This window comes from Condylura cristata, unplaced genomic scaffold (genome assembly GCF_000260355.1).
Source record: "Condylura cristata isolate star-nosed mole 26May11 unplaced genomic scaffold, ConCri1.0 scaffold00014, whole genome shotgun sequence".
Lineage (NCBI taxonomy): Eukaryota > Metazoa > Chordata > Mammalia > Eulipotyphla > Talpidae > Condylura > Condylura cristata.
The window spans coordinates 6464159-6479017 of record NW_004567115.1 but is presented as its reverse complement, the minus strand read 5'-3'; the positions used below and the strand labels follow the sequence as shown (position 1 = coordinate 6479017).

Below are 14859 nucleotides of genomic sequence, written 5' to 3'. Positions count from 1 at the left end.
TTGCTACACAGTATAAATAAAGACCTGCTGAAGGAAAAGCAGGAAGACTTGCACCCTACCCTGACTCCCGTGTCTTCCTCACATCTGTTCCCCTCTCCCCCTTTTTGGAATATCCGCTCGCCCACGCCATCCCATCTTAGGGTCCTGCCTGTGCTGCCTGGAGACACCCCAAAGGTTGGAGCTGGTCTCCGACACCTAGTGTCTGCTAATACATTACTGACTAGTCCATCACCTCCCCATTGTTTTGAAATGCCATTGTCTTCGGAAATTAAATATACTGTAGCAGGGTGGTCCCCAACAAAAAGGGAGGTTCCAGGTTCCCTGCCCCTCCACCTTCTCCAAAAACCTATTAGGGACAATCAGCTATCTTTTCGTACTCCATAACTTTTTTCTAATCTCCCATTTGTTTCAGCTAAAATTGTGCATGATCGCACTTTTTAAAATAAGGATATGCAAAGTATGCAAGAGGATGGAGAATATAATAAATTACTCCAGATAAACTCTTTTATTCCTGAAGCCATTTCTGAAACATTACTTTAGTATTTTATTTCAGTGATCAAAAACATCAATCCCCAAATACATGGTTAAATTTTCAGTAAATGCACCATCTTCTGATATTTGTGAGGTTTTAATTATACTTTTCAAACATCTTCTGATTGTTTTCTGTTTTCTCTAATATTAGTTACAGAAATAGTGACTCTCATGATCATTTTCTTCATATTACTATGTGTGGTTATCTGTGCGGTTTTGTATGTTAGAATGTTTTATTAACTGTATACATTTTTTTTTTTTGACAATGTAGGGTAAGGAAGACCACTGGCAAGACAAGGTTGTGTTTAGTAGCTCATTGTGTTTTTCCTGAAAGTCTGTCGTTACCTGGCTACAATTCAGAACCGTTGATAGTTGAGGAGGAAGAAAAAATTTATGGTAGCTACTTTAAGCCTGTTTCCCCAATCATTATCTCTGTTTAGTGCTTAACTGGCCACTTCCCCAATTATCCATCTGTTAACTTGAACTTGTCCCTCTCCCCCAGCTGCTCCCTTCCTTGGTGTAGTTTTCTTTGGGTGGTTTGAGGTGAAATTTCCTTTCATTTTGTTTCACAAAGATGTGACCTTATCTGTATTCTGACTTTCTCAACACTTGTGGTTATTGATGGCTGTTTCCTTAGGATTTTTTTTATTTTTAAGAAGTTTCTTCTCTATCATGTCATGGAATTTTATGCAACAGGAATGGTATAGGTATGTATCCTTGGTTAGTTACTTTAATCTAATCTCTATTAAATCATGGTGTATGTGTGTGTGTACATGGATGAGAGAGAGTTTGCATTATTTTTTTCCTATTTCTCAGATAATATTTTCTCCTTTCAATGATGTAAAAAAAAAACAATAAACAGTTGAACTGAGCCTTTTCACATATTTTTCTTCTTTATTCTAGATTAAAAACTACTATATATATATATAACATATATATATAGAGAGAGAGAGAGAGAGAGAGAGAGAGAAAGAGAGAGACATATTTATAAATAAAAAATAATATCTTCCTGGTATTCTGGCAATACTTCCTGGTATTGCCTGGCGGCACTCAAAATGAAACTACTTTCCTGAAGTAGAAGGCAAAATTGATGCCTATGAATAGCAGGTTATTTCAGCAATAGGACCAGGGCTGTATGGCAGTTGATTGTCGGGGTTATAAGAGTTTCAGGATCCATCACATTAGTCATTTTCCAGATACTTATAATCAACAATACTTCCTTTTGCAATTATATCATACTTTGCAGTACCAATTGTAAATAACACAAATTTGGAGTTGGACTTGAGTTGGGACTCCTGGTTCCATCATTCATTCACTCTCTGTTACTTAATGTTTTGGAATCTCCACTTTTGTCTTTGTGAGCATTAAATGAAATAAAAAACATTCTTGGCATAGCAGCTGGCACATGGGAAACATGGAATAAACACAAGATGATGGCAATGACCTTTGGAATTCTGATCTTTATGGCCCTTTTGCCAGTTACCAGTAGGCCTATGAAAATACATAAATTACTCAGAAGGATGCCTGGAGAACTGCAAAATCAGCAAAAATTATCTTCATGTAAAACAAAAAAAAATTTTTTTTTTAAAGATTTATTTATTCATACAGAACTGGGGTACAGGCCTGAGATGTGGAGGGTGAGAGGATTCACCAGAGACAGAGTGGGGTACAGAACAGACAGATCAATGAAGTACACTGCTGAGGGGAGCAGCGGGCAGGTCAGGAGAGGTCTGCCACGCCATGTGGTCACCTCAGGGGCGGGTGGGGATCGAACTCATGTGGAAGTGGCTTAAGCTTCTTAGTGCTGTGCTTTAACCCGCTGCACCACCAGGGAGGGCCGTAAAACAAATTTTTAATTGAGCTTTTCTTTATGAGAAAGAAATTGGTATTTTGTGCCTCAGTTTTCTCACTTATGAGGATAGTTTTAAAGGATTGTCACGGATATCAATGAAAAAACATTGTAAAGTGCTTCAAGCACTAGTACACACGCCTGTTAGATGGTTATTAACATTTATTATTGTTGGTATTTTATGTAAACTGTAGAACAATCACAAAATTACCCTTATTTCAATTTATCCTGATGATATTTTTTCAAGCAACAGTTGGGATACATGACTGAATACAATTATAACTGAAATTGGTGTTAGTCTGGAAAAACTGCAACATTTAGTTATTATAACTGGAGTGAATACTTTCAGTGACCAGAATACTAGCTCCTGTTATTATAACTGGAATGAATACTTTTTTTTTTTAATAAAGGAAAGGAACTTTAATATAGTGAGTATACAACACAGAAGACAAAAAATATAATTTCTAAGTCAAACACCTGAAGCTACCTGTCCCCTTGTGGGTAAAAGTCAAACCAAAAGGGATTGGCCCAAAGCAAGACCTGAAAGCCTGCCACGAAACTAAAGCACCCTCTGGGCGGGTCCCTTAGAAAAGGTTCAGAAATGGCCAGAGAAGTCTGGGAGGAAAAGAGCACAATCAAAATTAAGATAAGAATTGCCATAATCAACCTCCCCATGGGTCTCTCACTCACATCTGTTTCAATCAGCACAAGGCCAAGGAATAAGTGTGGTTTCTTCATCAAGTGCTCTCTGCTCCATGTGGCTCCCTCAGGTCTTCTTCTGGCTCTCCATCCTGCTTCCTTCTTCTGGAGTGAATACTTTTAATGAATACTAGCGCCTAACAACTACAGCCGTTTTGCACTCTGCACTCCTACCTGTTGCCATTACTTCCAGTGTTGTCAAGATATTTTACTCTTAATTAATAGCAAAACAATATATCAAATAAACTTCAGATAACACTACTAGAGGGAAGAAATAGTGTGCTGGCTAGAGACTGTAACCCAGAGCTCGGTTTACTACCATCTCCATCTCCATAAAACTAAAGACCCTTGGAAACACAGTTTGATTCCAACTTGGTTTATACCATATTTAGAGTCTATATTTACTTCATGAACTAATGGTTGGTCAATACTCCCACTAATTTTTCTTATAAACTTTACTGCAGTATAATTTATGTAAAGTAAATTCCATGTATTAAGAATGTAGAATTTAGTTTTGACAGTTGTATACTCTTGAAACTTCCACTACAATCAAGACAAAAGATTTCCATCACCTTCTTGAGATTTTTGTTGCCTTTTCACAGCCTATTCCTCCCTCCTCTCCTATCTCCAGGCAACTACTGATTTGTTTTGTCACTACAGGTTAGTTTGGACTTGATAAAATGGAATTATCTATTTGTATGTGTTAGGCTCCTAAAACAACTTCAGCATTCTTCACCCTTCCTGACACTAGCTCAGAATTTCTAGGTATCTTTTATCTAGAACTGTGGGAGGCCCTGAGAAGGCAGGTGAACAGCAGAATGGGAACCCCTCCTGTTTCCTGGTGTGAGCTGCACACACTACAGGCATAGTGCACTTGAACCTGCATTCCATTTACTTGATTCACATTCCAGAATATTCCACCTTTGTTTGAGTGTGGGCTATAAATATTTATTTATTTACAATGCAAGTGTGTCCTTAAACAAAGAGGAAGTGTTATATGAAACCCTAAAGTGGGAGGGGAGAGAATCCTTCTCCATTCCAAATACACTTTCTCCTGACCAGCAGTTCTTACAGTGTGGTAACAGTGACTAGCGGGTTCAGTTTTCCCCAAGAACACATTAGAAATGCAGATTGTTTAACCTCACTCCAGGCTCACTGAATCTGAAACTCTGGGTGAGAGATCTATGTTGGTTCAGCAAGTTCTTCAGGTAATTCTGATTCACGTGCAAAGTGAGAAGAACCACTGTGCTTAAGCTCCTTCCAAGGATGCAGGGGGTCGTTTTTAGGCTTTAAGTGGCTACTTCCTAACTGCATGCGGACAGCAGGAATAACACTCCCGCCACTTTCATCAACTCTCCTAGCACCTGCTACTCCAGGTTCTTTTCCCCTGGGAGCCGCAAGCAAAACCCGGCAAATGGATTACTGTTTTGCGGGCGTGGGTGCCGGCTGGGCATGCGTATTGGCGCGAGCGCAGCCTCCGGGCGAGCGCGGCCACCGAGCGGTAGAGTGGACCTGCGGGTACCTTGATCCCAGGCGGGAGCTGCGGACTGGAGGGCTGGGCGATTGCCGCAGGTAGAGGGTCCCGAGGTGGGCTTTTGGAAAGATTGGGCCTATAGGCGGAAAAGAAAGCGTTTCTTCTTCGCTGGTGTGTCGCGGCTGCAGAAAAGTGTGGCCGGGCTGCCCTCGCTCGCTAGGCGGTTCTCGGCTTCCGACTGCGCCGCCAGGTGCCGCCGACCTCCCAGCGCTCTTCTGCCAGTTCCGGGCGCCGGCGGTGCGGGCTGTTGTTCAACCTTGTGCTTAGGCTGGCTACACAGTAAACCTGAAATTGAATTATGGTTCTCTGCAGGAAGTTAGGGATCTTGTCAACTTTTCTTTTTTCCTCTCTTTGAAACTTTGGGAGGCTGCTGTCGAGGCTTTCTGATTCAGCCGGTTTCCTTTGAATTCTGTGATGGGTTTGTTTGCTTTTGGTCTAAAGGTGCCTAGAATCAATAGGGCTGGCATGAAATCGCATGCGTGGTTTGGGTGCTTTTCCTGGAGCGGCGGGTGGGTAGGTGTGTGGGGTTTTGGATGTAGCGTTAAGAAATATCATTTGCAGTGCTTTTTGGTGCCCGTAATCTTCACATTTCATTTTTAAGTAGACTTTCTAAAATTTAAGATTCCTCCCTCCCCTGCTATTTCAGGCTTCATTTGGCGCTAACAAAAGGAAGCAGTCTTATATACATAAGAGTAATGGAGTGCTCACCTTTCTTCCCTTCATTTGCTCTGCCACATTTTATGGCTCATACTGAATATTTTACCTTGGGGTTACATCATTGGATACAGTTGTTGAAGGGTAAGACTATGCTGCACAAATTTCTGGGATAACCTGTGAGCCATAAGCAAACATTTTGGACAATAGGGCGCGTACTAAACATTTCTCAGGGAGTGTTACATTTATGTTGTGGGAGACATAGACGAAGGGATAAATTTAGGAAAAAGAATTTTAAGTTCACTGAGAAACCTGTATGGGAAAGAAATACAGATACTTGCTTCTCTCTTCACTCCCTATGAATGTTTTAATGACAGAAATAATACACAGTTGGTTTAGGTTAGTGTGGCAGAGACCTTCGAGGTCAGCCAGTTCATCTGCTTCAGCTTACAAAGAGAAAACTGAGACCAACCAGGTTAAATGACTTGCTGGGGCTAGCAGAGCTCTTCCTTGGCAAAGCTGGGCCTGTTACCCAGGTTTTCTGATTTTCAGGGCTCGGTTTACCATCTCAGTGTTGATATTCTCCTCACAGTATGGTTAGATTATTAAATTTCTTTCTCTTCTCCCTTCTTATACTGTGTAATCTGAGTTATATCAAATTAATTATTCCTACTACTAAGCTTGCTAGGACCTGATAAACTACTTTCAAAAGGTGCCCTCCCACTCAAACCCCATCTAAGGATTTGCTGGTCTTAAAACTGCACTCTTGTCTGTCACATTAGGTTCTTGGCTCAGAATGTCTGATCACCTCCTTCCCTGTTGGAACCCTTCCTGTACTATAAGGTGTAGTTCAGGGGTAACCTCTTCCTAGAAGTCTTCCTTGATTATTGAGGCCAGAAAGTAGTTCTCCCTCTTCTGAACTTTCTATTATTACTATTATATGTGCTGCTAGTATCTCCCTTGGCTCTTGTATCCTGAGTTGTATTTTAGAACATATCCCAGTTTACTGGTGTGTAAACTCTTGCAGATTAAAGTCTTTAACTTAGACACCCCACCCAACACTGAACACAAAGTATGTTTTCAACCACTGTTTGTAGGAGAGAGGAAGTGAAGTATGGAAGTTTTGTTGAGACTTATGTATTTATATGGATGTCCTGTGCTATCTCTGAGACTACCTTAGAGCCACAGCAAGGCAATAACCAATTCAAACTAACCTGATGAAGTGGTTGTCCTGTTTGGGTGAGAGATCATGGATTAGTTAGGTGACAGGGATAAAATCCTAATAGGGGAGAGAGGTGCCCAAGGTCTGGACCTAAGTATGTGATCCTAAGTGCAGAGTAGAGAGCACAGATTTAACAATGTACATAAAGGAAAAAGCAATTGGAGAAAGATAGTGTGTGGAGAAGCAAAGACATTAGTTTTAGGGTAATGGGCTTTTAATGTTCTTATTAATCTTAAAGTACCACTAATTGTGACATTTTTTATTTCCTGTTTCTTACTTATTTACCATTCTAGATGGAAAACTCCTTGGAGGGTGCCCTTTAGCCCTGTACAATACCAGGCATATTGCTTTAACAACAGTCCTTGCATGAACAAACACATTCATAAATAAATGCACTCTTGTGTGGGCAGAGTAGACTTTTAGGATCAGAGTTATAGGGTAGCATTTTATGCAAACCATCCCCTCATTACATGGAGGAAGAACTGAGATATGTTGAACTAAGCTAGTTAGTGAAGTTGTCAGAGCCTGTACTCATTTCCTCACTACTCGCTCCAACATGGTTTCATGAATTCTCACTTTTTTAGGTTGTTGGCCCCAAGATCAATTTGAGAGGCAGCAGATATTGCAGTTTGAGAGGTTCTGTGTATGAAAAGACCTCAGAGACCAGCCTGGGGGTGGGAGGAGGGAGGGAATTTGTGGTGGATAGAAGGATGTCTGTGTTGTTGGAAGAGATGAGACACAAGGATGACCAGCCAGTTCAAAACTGAGTGCTCAGAGTAAAGATGGGTGAGGGTGGCACTGGGAATCTGAACATGAGGAGGAAGAGTTAGGAATGGTCATGATAGCTTAGCTGGTCAGGAGCAGAAGACACAGATGGCGGGCCCACAGCCTTGGGCTGATATTTCGGAGAGATACTGCAGTACGCAGAGGATGGAGTGATGGCCAAGGAGAGGTTAGCGTTTATGACCAGGAAGCACGGAGGTGAGAGAAAGAGGGACGGTGAATGAGAATATGAATATCGTGATCAGATTGGCAAAGACAGGCCGTGCTTCTGAACCAAAATCCCTGCTCAAGAGATGGTTTGGGATATTTGTTTACTTGGAACAGATGTTGCAAATAGTTGTTTTGCAAATCAAAATATAGCCATTAAGTCAAATACAAAATAAGGTGGCATGTTGAAGTCAATGTTTTGTTATTTAAAAATGTCCACATGTTGGGCCCTCCCTGGTGGCGCAGCGGGTCAAAGCACAGCACTGAGAAGCTTAAGCCACTTCCGCATGAGTTCGATCCCCGCCTGCCTGCCCCGGAGCAGATCCACATGGTGTGGCAGACCTCTCCTGACCCGCCCGCTGTTCCCCTCAGCAGTGTACTTCATAGATCTGCCTGTTCTGCTCCCCACTCTGTCTCTGGTGAATCCTCTCACCCTCCGCATCTCTGGCCTGTACCCCAGTTCTGTATGAATAAATAAATAAATCTTAAAAAAAATAAAATAAAATAAAATAAAATAAAAATGTCCACATGTTAAATTCTAGAGTTATATAGCATAGCTCTCTATGAAGAGACTTTATAACCTTTTCAAAATAATAATAGTAATATTAGTAATGTATTTTATATAGGTTGTTCACCATGGACCAGATATTTTTTACAAACAATATGTCATTTGAGTTTTACAACCATCCTGTGAACTGAGTGCAATTATTACTTCTGTTTTATAATCAGGAAAATTAAGATAAAAATCACATTTCTGAAATCACACAGTTGGACAGATGACTGAGTTGAGAGTTTTGATACAGGCTGCCTGACTCCAATCACTGAGAGCGCAAATAACTTAAATATCTTAACAAAATTCAAAGCTGTATCTATGACAACTCTAACAGAGGCCTAGAAATGGCCACAGATTTTAGCTGGTACAACTCCCAACAGTCAGTGAACTAGACTCTAATCTGAAAAACAAAACAAAAGAGCACAACAGTGATGAATATTTTAAAAATGACTCCCCTTAGTGTTTATTGCCTTTTTATGACTTAAGCAATCTTGGAGGCAGTCCCTTAATGTGGGCTTACTGTTCTGCTCCCACCTTCTTTCAGAGTGATGGGCTGGGGAGTTGGTTGTGACCTGGGGGTGACTCTAAAGTTAAGGGTTTGGGAAACTCAACTGGTACAGGTGTCTAAGGACTTGGGGTGACCAGTTTGTAAGACAATTTTTCCCAGGAGTGGCAGGATCATTCCCCTTCTGGAATGTCATGGAGCCTGATCTTTAACCCCAGTCTCAAGGAATCTGAGCTATGGTGAAATTCCCTTAAGAGTCCCTGACTGAACTTGTCATCTCAGGAGCTCCAGGTCAGAAACTCCTGTCAGTGATCCTGATGGTGAAAGTCTACATGAGGGTGTTGAAGTTTGAGGTGGATTGAGAGACCACAGGGAAGTTCAGAGTCCAAGACAGGTTGGCCTGGGAGACCTCAGATTTGAATAGCTGAGTTGACTGTGAGAAAATCCATGCCCCCCCAACCCCCACCTCATGAAGCTAATAATAATTACTTTGACTTCCATACATTACTTGTCTTAATGTCCAAGAACTCATCACACCACCCAGCTCTTTCCCTTAACAAAGATCCAAATCAACTTTATTTTGGATGATGATGAAAATTAGGAAGAAAGAGAAAAGATGTATATGTGATACTTTATAGGCTTATTGCTTATAAAATACACAGTTTCCATGGCAGGAAATTTTGCTGACATACTAGATCACATGGGATGTGAGACTCTGTCAACTTTTTGATCATCTTATTTCTCTTCAGCACTACTTTGAAATTGCTCAGTTACCCTTTTTTGGTTTTGGTGAGAAACATGTGGCTTGGCTTTTGTAAAAGCTTGTTGCTTTGTAGTACTAGTGTGAGGAATGGCTGAGGGTTAGAGAGGTGTTTAAGGGAGTTTTTTTCTCGTTTACAACTTTTTTCAGAAAATATTTTTATTTTCTAGGAAAGTTACAGATTGTCATTTCGTAAAAATCAGTTGTGAGGGGGAGTTTAGACTTTATAGTAAATTGAATTTCTTTTATTTATTTATTTACTTATTTAATCCTTATACTCCATCAACTTTAACATGCAAAACCACAAACATAATTTAAGCAGTAACATTTCTAAAATACATTTTATGTATTTTTTCTTACATTTATTTTATTTTATTTTGTGTGTATGTGTGTATGTATTTATGTCATTTTTCCTTTTTGTACAATATATTCTTTCTCCTCTCAGGTGAAGTTCCTCCCAAATTCCCACCACCATATAACCTGTGCACCATCATCATAGTTCCTTGTGCTCTTCACTCCCTTATTTTGATCCCTCTTCCTCCACCTCCTTTGTAGAGGGTCTCTGATTAATACTTGCCTGTTAATTTTGTTTTTAATTTACTATAATTTTTTTCCCTAACCCCTTATTTGGTTCCCCTACATCCCTCCTATAAGTGAAACCATCCAATACTTTTCTTTTTCCTTCTGGCAGTAAGTTAAATTTTGTAAAAGTGTTTTGTTTGCTTTTAATCAAAGTATCTGGTTTATAACCTTACATAGACTTCATGTGTACATCATTATGTCAGTATTTATATACATTTACACTCTGTTCAACAATTCTAATTCCATCCTTCACCATACAGTTGACCCCTTTCACTGACTTATTCATCTACCCCTCTTCCTCCTCCCCCTCCCTTCCCTTCCCCATCTGGTAACCACTAATTTGGTTTTATAGCCTAAAATTTTATTTTGTTTTTCTTTTAAAAATTATTTTTATTTGTTTCTTTATGTACCACACGAGTGAAATTAAACCAAATTTATATGATTTACTCTTGAGAAATTAAGAACTCTAAAACTAAAGAAATACTCTTTCAAAAAAAAATTCAAGCAACCACAAAGGAAGCCTAAGAAACTGAGAGTAAGGGACATGGATGATTTAGAAAGGTGGAAGGTTTTTTGAGGAATGATTGACAGGAGAAACACAAAATATTAAAGGAAATCAGATTTATTATTGAGGAACTCATTTAAGTTAAATTATTTAAAAACCTGGTCCTAGGAAACAACACATTTTTCAAAAAAAAAAAAAAAAGAAACTCCTTCAATTTGTTGGATAACCAGGAGTTGAGATTTTAGCAGTGTTGTCCAAATACAACTTGGATTGAGGGCCCTTTCTGGTGGCACAGCAGGCTAAAGCACTGCACTAAGAAGCTAAAGCCACTTCAGCATGAGTTCCATTCCCGCCTGCCCCAGAGGAGATCCACATGGCTTGGCACCCGCCCGCTGCTCCCCTCAGCAGTGTACTTCATGGATCTGCCTGTTCTGCCCTCCACTCTATCTCTGGTAAATCCTCTCACCACACCTGCACCTCTGGCCTGTACCCTAGTTCTGTGCGCATAAATAAATCTTAAAAAAAGAGAAAAGTTTAGGCCCTCCCTGGTGGCGCAGCGGGTTAAAGCACAGCACTTAGAATCTAAAGCTGCTTCCGCATGATTCCCGCCTGCCCCAGAGGCGACACATAGTGTGGCAGACCTCTCCTGACCCGCCCGCTGCTCCCCTCAGCAGTGTACTTCGTCAATCTGCCTGTTCTGTTCCCCCTCTGTCTCTGGTGAAGCCTCTCGCCACCCCTGAGCCTCTGGCCTGTACCCCAGTTCTGTATGCACAAATAAATAAACCTTAAAAAAAAAAAACTTGGATTGAATTTGAGTTTAAAACATTGGCAGATTTGTATAGAAGGATTATCTTAATTACATTTAGATTGAGGTTTAGTTGTCTAAACCTTCCTTCCAACAATGAATTCTCACATAGGGACCTCTGCACCCCATGAATAAAAAAATAAACTTATGGATAACAGTTGTAAAACACCAAGTGAAGTTTGACAATTTATGACCTAAAACTGATATTGATCAAACAATTTGAATGCCTTAGGTAGAAAAGTATGCTACCTTTGCACATTGTTCCCATAGTTGGTGTCCAGAGTCTATATTAAATTGTTGAAATAAAAGAAAAGGAGATCCAGAGCTGACTCATCTTCAGTGAATTCACTTTGTGATTTTTAAATGCCATCTTTTATGGCTCTATTGGTTTTTTGTGTTTCTTTTTGTTTGTTTGTTTTTGTTTTTTGTCCTTGGTTATATATACTCACTCTGTACTGTTTATAGACCAAAATCAATGCAAACTAGAATCCTGAGGTTTGGTAAATGAGTCTCTGCTTAAGATTTTAATGCCATTCATCAATAACTTGGTGGAAAGACAATCTTTAGTTAGTACTTCATGAAACCTGTCTATAGCTGTTATCAACTTAGTATTAGAACCTTTGGGAACACGCAAAACATTCTCAGACTCTTGCAGTCTTTCATCTGAAAGTGTTCTTAGCATTGTCCAGATAAAATCTTCCTTCTTCTCTCTTCAGATTGAGGTTTATTAAGACATTCTTCTGGTCCAGTGGGTGTTTCAAAGAGTGATCCACTTTTTGCAGAGTTTACGTGTTACTGGTAAGTGAGGTGCCAGTCATGAAACATAGCTCAGAAAACCCAGTGACAGTTAATTTTTTTAAAGAAGATTTATTTGTTTTTGTATACAGAACTGGGGTGCACGTCAGTGGTCCAGGGATGGTGAGAGGATTCACCAGAGACATAGTGGGGAGCAGAACACGCAGGTCAATGAAATACACAGGAAGGGTGAGACAGAAGAGGTCTGTTGCACCATGGGGGTCACCAGCGGCTGTGGCTTGCTTGCAGTACACCACCAGGGAGGGCTCCCCCAGTGACATATTTTAGCAAAAGTTTCATACAAGTGAATTAATTTAAAAAAATAATAAGCAATTTTCCAGATCCCTTTTCTTCGGTTCAAGCAGACCAAGTGAAACCCAAGATCACCATCAGTGGAAAAAAGTAATCCGAGAAGCTTAGGATGTTTAGTAGGCAATAAAAATGAGTTCCATATGGTAATTTAATGTTTAAATATTTGAAATCAGCTGGCCTTCGGTCAAGGCTACAGATGGGAAGTCAAAGTCTATGATCCTCTTTCTGACCCCAAGAGAAGAGCAGCTTTTCTTCAGCTTCAGGTTTGATGATTAAACAAAACTAGTAAGCTCGGAGGTAAGGTTTTTACTGATAGCTATATAACATCCTGACTTTGCTGCCTTTCACTGATAAGTAAGCAAGACTTTCAGAATGACTTTCATGGGTCTATTACTTGATTTGGAAGTAGCAGAGATGGAACTCACATCTGCATCTTCTAGGTCCAGCTGTTGTCAAAATTCAGGCCCCAGCATTGGAGCCATAGTTGATGGCAAGACAATGTAGGGTCCGTGTCCTCATGGAGCTTCAGTATCACTGGGGAATCCAGTGCTTTTCCAATCAACCCTTATTCCCTACTTTTATTGTCCAGAGAGAATAACTTCTGTATGCAATTTTTATTTTATAAATCCTAAATGTGTTGATGACTAATACTCTACTGTAGAGCTCTTTTAAATGATTTCTCTATTGTCAGAGGTATTTTAACAACTTTCCCCTGAACTTCAGATCCCACATGATGGTGATATTTATTAGTAGCTAGAGAGGGGTCAGATACTTCTCAGTGTCTTTATCATTGTTAATTTAAGGCATTTTGCAGAAGATTAGTTTTCACTCTGCAAAATCAAAGGGATGTTATTGAATGGACTGGGGCTAGAGTCAGGGGACTGGGAATGCTATATGAAGTGGGGAGGGGGCCGAGGTTCAAAGAGGCTGTGGTCTTTGACCTGAAACTCACATCTGTCAATAGGTGATCTGAGATTTGAACCCAGATTGTGAAAATGTATGCCCTATGTTCTACTAGGCTCCAGTGGTTTTAAACATTTATTTATGTATACAGAACGGGGGGTAAAGGCCAGGGGGCTGGTGAGAGAATTCACCAGACAGTTCTCTCTGGGGGCATTACAGACAGATGGATGAAGTACACTGATGAGGGGAGCAGCGGGCAGGACAGGAGAGAGTAGCGGGCAAGACAAGAGAGGTCTGCCGTGCCATATGGGTTACCTCCCTGGCTGGAGACTGAACTTATGCTGAAGCAGCAGCAACCATCTTCATAGTGCTGTGCTTTAACTTGTGCCTCCAGTGGTTTTAAATAAGGCATGCATTAACATGATACAGACTTGCATCCTTACCTTACTGGATATTTTAAATACCAGGTGGAGGAATTGGCATCTTTATGTGTTCAAGAGACTAGCAAAATTAGTCAATCCCATTAACAGCATTCTTGTAGTCTGCTAACAGAAGAGCTGAGCCAGCTTTGCCCAGGACTCTAGACCATAGATATTTGTGATATAGTAACTGCATTGCCATATGTATCTCCTGAAAGTGAAAACCAAAAAGGTCATAAAACAGTAAAGGAGCTATGTGGGAGAGCATGGTCAGCTAAAACTATATGTCTATACCAGTGTACATCACTCCATTGGTGTCTCAGTTACATTTGCTTGATAAGTGGATGACAGAGAAATTTGGTTTTAAATATTTACCTTTGAATAGGAGTGTTACAGTAATAATTTGTAAAAAAAAAAAAAAAAAAAAGAAATACAATTGCATAGGTACCTGACTGTGGAAGGCCTGAAAACTGTCCTAATTTATTCAGCTAATCCTGGTACATGGCCCAAGTTGATTGATCACAGACTGACACAAGGTTTCTTTCTACATAGATTTGCACATTAGTCAGGATAGGCTAAGTTATGCTTCAGCAACAAATTAACCCTAACATTTCCATTGCTTTCTTGTTCAGTAAATATACTGTATGCATTGGCTGTTCCCCAGAGAAGCTGTTAGGTATATAGTACCTCCAAGATGGAGGTGGCTGTGATTTTGGTGATTTTGTTGTTTTTAACTTGGAATTTTCAAATTGTCCCATCAGGGGAAGAAGAAATAGAGAATCTCATGCTGACGCAATTGTTTTGACATTACGTGACAGGATTCACCCTTGCTCAAAGTTCATGGTTAAAACTAATCACATGATCCTGTTTAATGACAAAGACTGGAAGTGAAAGGGAGTCCTGGAGGATCTATCTAGTGAACTATAAATGTCTCATACACTCATCTTTGGAGCAAGAGAGCTGTTTAGTTTGAAAAAACAAAGACAAATTCTAGTAAAAATAGAAAAAAATGTACTGAAATATTTAGATAATCACCTGATAATAAATTACCAATGAGTTTTGTCTTTAATACATTTTGTGTAATAATTTTTTTTTAAGATTTATTTATTTATATAGAGCTGGGATATAGGCCAGAGGCGCAGGGGCGGTAAGAAGATTCACCAGGGACAGAGTGAGGAGCAGAGCAGGCCACTGACAAAGTACACAGCTGAGGGGAGCAGCGACCGTGTCAGGAGAGGGCT

At 40.1% G+C, this 14859-nt stretch overlaps 1 protein-coding gene across 3 annotated transcripts in view; it reads left to right on the top strand.

Annotated features, from left to right (window-relative positions):
- The first annotated feature begins 4567 nt into the window (after window positions 1–4567).
- PLS1 (plastin 1) overlaps window positions 4568–14859 on the top strand; it is a 78029-nt gene continuing 67737 nt past the window's right edge. For 2 of the 3 annotated variants that reach the window (XM_012725020.1, XM_012725023.1), the window contains exon 1: window positions 4574–4651. The gene's annotated coding sequence lies outside the window, so the exon portion shown is untranslated. Of the gene's footprint in view, window positions 4652–14859 lie in introns of all 3 variants that reach the window. The other variant, XM_012725022.1, reaches the window with a different exon arrangement.